Genomic DNA, 4,890 nt, shown 5'->3' on the forward strand with positions numbered 1-4,890 from the left:
GCAAACATTAAGTAACTACTCTGCGCCAGCCTCCGCGAGTACAAAAATGCATAACACCAGGTTATGAATAAAGAGCTGATAAATGTAGCTTTATTCATACACTTATTTGCTCAATAATAAATTGTTCTCTCAGAAAAGGCAAAATCCACCATTTACAGGACCTGAATATCAAATCATTAGGAAGTTCAAAGTCTTGAAGTTTTGTGTAAGAATGAGAGAGGTCAAAGGTGAGGAGAAAAGATAGAACCCGAGATATCCTACTTCCTGGCTGACTTCAGTCAAAATATCAGGTCTTCGCCTAGAAGCCAATGATGCAGCCACGACTCAATCACAGCAGCTGGAATATGAGTTCAAGAGCAGGAAAAGGGAATCTGGGTAAGGCATCAGCACCGTCCACTACCACTCCCTCCATCATTTTCTTCTAAATTAGGCAGGAGTCAGAAAACTTTTTTTCTGTAAAGAGCCAAAGAGTAAATAGTTTAAGCTTTTGCCATTTGGTCTCCATCACAACCACCCAACTCTATCATTGTAAGTACAAAAGTCACCATAGGCAAAATACAAATGAATGGACAATAAAATTTTATTTTCGAAACCAAGAAATTGTGTTTTCTGCCTATCCTTTTGGAGACCAGGAGTAATCTTGGTCTGTCACTAGCACCAGGTTTGAGAGGCAGATGTGGACTGTGGTGGAAAAGATTGGGCTTCTAATCGCAGCTCTGGCTGTCCCAGCTTTTTCAGTTGCCAGTGCCAGAAACCGAACTCCAATGAACTCAAGGAAAATGGAGTATGGGACAAGGAGTGCTCAGGTAACCTAGCCATGGGTAAGCTTTAGGACCTGCCCTCTGCCTATACAACATTTTGGCTTTGTCTCTCATACTATCAGTGGAATTTATTTCTGCTCCAGGGAACATGACCTCTGGCAGTTCAGGACTCAAACATTGATGGCCCCAGTCCTGGAGAGGAAAAGGGATCTCTCTATTCAGGGATAGGTAAGAAGATCATGGTGTCACATAGGACAAGGGTTTCAAGGTCTCAGTGATTCTTACTAAATGCTATTCTTGCTATATGTTCAAATGCAGAAGCAGCTGTAACCAGATGAGCTTAACCTGAGCTCAACACAGATAAATTTGTGACTGCAAAGAAGAAATCAACATGTAATTAACCAAATAGTGTATGTAAGCAATAGCTAAGCCTCCCTTGGGGAAACAAAGCTTCGGATATGAATCATCTTTCTCCTCTACTTGCTACAAATAAATAAAACTACATAACAACAACCATGTAGTGTTCTTGAATAGAATACCCCAAGCAGCAAACCCCTTAAGTTCAGTAACAATAGGGGAAAATTGGATCATGTGTCTATGTAGAGCTCTAACTTTTATTTCATGGATCATTCACCCCTCCTACTTCTCATGGCCAGGGTGATAGACAGGGTCTGACACAAGAAACATGAAAAGTGGAGCCTGCACCTGGACCATTTTGACCCAGTCTCTCCAGAATATGTTAATTAAGAAACCTTGAGCTACTAACCTCTACAGTCTCAGTTTCTTCTCCCTCTTCTCTGCTCATGTGAGATTTCAACACTCAACAAATATTTTTTCAGCATCTAATATGTGCCAGGTACTATGCTAAGTTGGTAGTGTGAATTTAGTATGAACAAAACAAAAATGCCTCTGCCTTCACTTACCTTCCTACAAGGGAGTTTTGCAAACCTCAGAAACAGCCAGCCTTGATCTTTGGTCCCAATGGTTTGAGAAACACTGAACAGGGTATGTTGCTCTAAAGAATAGTCCCCCTTCACTGTCTCCACTTATTCCCTCATTATCTCTATCCTAATGAATTGTCCTCCATAATTCAACTAAAGCTGCCCTAGAAAAAGTCACCAGAGAACCTTCTTATTGCCAAAATGAATGCACCATTTTTGCCCTCACTTGTATTGCACTTGGGGGCATTTAATGTAGCTGTCTACTGCCTATGTTCTTAAACTCTGTTCTTTCTCACCTTTGGTGACATGCACTCTTCTGGTTGTCCTCCTACATAACGGGATGAGAGGTCATTTAATTATGCTTTTTCATTTTTACTTTATAAACTTTTTTATAAGTAGGAGGTTTTATATTAAAAATTGAATTAAAATAAAATAGGTTAATGAGAAAGTTTAAAAGTCTAAGATTAAAGAGAAAATGAGTTTTAATCTAACTAATTTTATCTAACTATCAGGTTAAACTGTCTACATTTCATTGACTTAATCCCTTAGAAGAGGGGATATTGTTAGAGTCAATTTAATAAGCATTGACAGTACATTTTTGTGCTAGGATTTTATATATGTATAGATAGATTAGATAGATAGATAGATAGATAGATAGATAGATGATAGATAAATAGATAGTAGATAGGTGATAGATAGATGATAGATATAGATACATAGTGAGAAAGATGATAGATAGATAGATAGATGATAGATAGATAGATAGATAGATAGATAGATAGATGATATAGATAGATAGATAGATAGATAGATAGATAGATAGATAGATAGATAGATGGATAGATAGATGATATAGAGATATAGAGTAGCAGGGAAGCTTTTGTAGATGAAATCATTGTTTTAAGGTATGAGCAGGTGTTCAACAGGCAAACAAGGTAGCATGTCAGACAGGGTCAGGGCAGTTAGATCAGAAACAGCAAAGTTTGTGCTGGGAGTGCTGAGGAGGTCCTCATGCCTAATGTGTGAAGTTTGTGGATGGAAACAGAGGTTAGGATGAGGCCAGAAAGGGAGGCAAAAGCCAAATCAAGGAAGGAAATATGAAATTTGAATTTCATATGCAGGCAATGGGAAGGCAATAGAGCTGGGAGTACTTAATCTATTAATATGGTTGATCATCTTTCTATATATGTTAACCATGTCAATTTCTACTGGGTTGCTTCTCTTTTTCTTGTCAACTGGTAGGGCTTTATATAGTCTAGATTATAATACTTTGCCTGTTTCTATTGTTGCACATATGTTCTCTCATTCTGTCATTATTTTTTATGCTTGCTTATGTGTCTTTGCCACATAGAAGGTCTATATTTTCATGTAGATAACATGGTCTTTTACTTTAGTGAATTTGGATAATTACTTTTGTGTCTTAAAAAAATCCCTCTCCATTTCAAAGGTGAAAAATATTATTTCATCTAATTCATTTATAGTTTTGTTTATATGGTTAGCTCTTTATTTGAGCTGAGGATTATTTTTTGTTCATGGTAAAAGTAGAGTTCTAACTTTTATTTCCCAAAGAAAGAACCATCTTTCATAACATGATTTATTGTACAGTCTATTATTTTTCACAGTATAAAATGCCATCTTAATCACATTCTAAATATTCCAGATTTCCCTGTGCATATTAATGCACATTTCTCTATGCACATAAAATATGTATAAAATTGAAAAACACCAAAACCTAAATTAAAAAATGGTCAGAAGACATTCACAGATCATTAATAGAAAATATACTTAACTAATCTTCAACCTCAATAGAAACTTAAGCTGCTGATTAAAATAATAAAGAAAATAGATTATTTTTAAAATCAGAAAAATGTCACAGTAATAATTAAGCCAATTAGTAAAGGTACATTCTAATGAACATTCTCATTCCTTGCTGATGAGAATGTAAATTAGTACAATCTTTCTATCCTTAAAGCATTAATTCTCATTAATAAAACAAATTATCCTTTAGTTGTGTATCCTAAGGAAACAGAGATTTGGTCAAAGATTTATATAAAGGATGCTCATCAGAGTGATATTTAAAACCATGACAAATTTAAAGCAATCTAAATGTTGAACAATATGGATTAGTTAAATTACTTATGGCACATGCATATGAAAGAATATTATGCTTTTATAATTGGATATTTTAAAACAGTTTATCAGTAAAGAAAGTGGTTTTACATAAGGCTCAATATACATTAATTAACAATGCCTTGAGAAGCTAATTTTATTTCTTTTTTAATTCTTTATTGTTGAAAGTTTTACATAGGTCTCCTTTTTTCCCTATTGACCTCTCTCACCCGCTCCCGTCCCCCAGCACATATGCCCCCACCCTCCTATTGTCTTTTTTGAAGGGAGAACTAGACTAATGTATAAGTGGAATTCAACACATCTACAAGAGTGTATAGAGCTCCTAATATACATGTATAAAATTCCTGGTATACCTGGTGGGTTATAGTTGCCAGTTTCTAGATATGTAGATGTAAATAGAATGTAATCCCTGCCCTCAAATATTCACAACACAAAGATAAAGGAGAAGAAACAAATGGAAAATTATAATACAATGTTCTATATATAAAGAATATTCAGACCCATTCCATAAGAGAAAACAAGAAATAGGTAGGAACTTGTCTGGCCAGTGTGGCTCAGGGTTGAGCATTGACCTATGAACCAAGAGGTCATAGCAGGAGGCAGCCAATCTCTCATCATTGATGTTTCTATCTCTCTCTCCCACTCCATTCCTCTCTGAAATCAATGAAAATACATTTTTTAACAAAAGAAATAGGTATGAACTCAATCCAGAGGCATCGGGGCAGAATGACATAGTACTGGTGAATCTGGATGTCTGCAGGGGTTTCAGACTCTCCCATTCTATATAGTTCTTAATGAAATATGGTGAAAGATGGTAAATGGATTTGATAGGTCCATTGCAGAACTATATCTGATAATGTTTCTACTAGCATATTTCAGGATGCTGTACTTGATCTTCCTGGGTTTCCCCCTCCACCCAAAAAAATGTTTTAATTGATTTGGATGAAGACATAGAAGATGGAAAGAATAGTTAACACAAAAAGATGAGGGAATCAAGTCAAGAAATATCTGGCAAGGCTGAAGGATGGACTCGTTGACAGGATGAGAGTTAAGCAGAA

General features: G+C 35.8%; 1 long non-coding RNA gene across 1 annotated transcript; it reads left to right on the forward strand.

Annotated features, from left to right (window-relative positions):
• The first annotated feature begins 304 nt into the window (after nucleotides 1–304).
• Nucleotides 305–1,144, forward strand: LOC106697501. Its single transcript, XR_001348601.2, has 4 exons — nucleotides 305–375; nucleotides 730–806; nucleotides 905–989; nucleotides 1,080–1,144. It is a non-coding gene; the product is annotated as an uncharacterized LOC106697501 (long non-coding RNA).
• The last annotated feature ends 3,746 nt before the right edge of the window (nucleotides 1,145–4,890 follow it).

The sequence above is a fragment of the Myotis lucifugus genome, unplaced genomic scaffold (genome assembly GCF_000147115.1).
Source record: "Myotis lucifugus unplaced genomic scaffold, Myoluc2.0 scaffold_76, whole genome shotgun sequence".
NCBI classification, from domain to species: Eukaryota; Metazoa; Chordata; class Mammalia; order Chiroptera; family Vespertilionidae; genus Myotis; species Myotis lucifugus.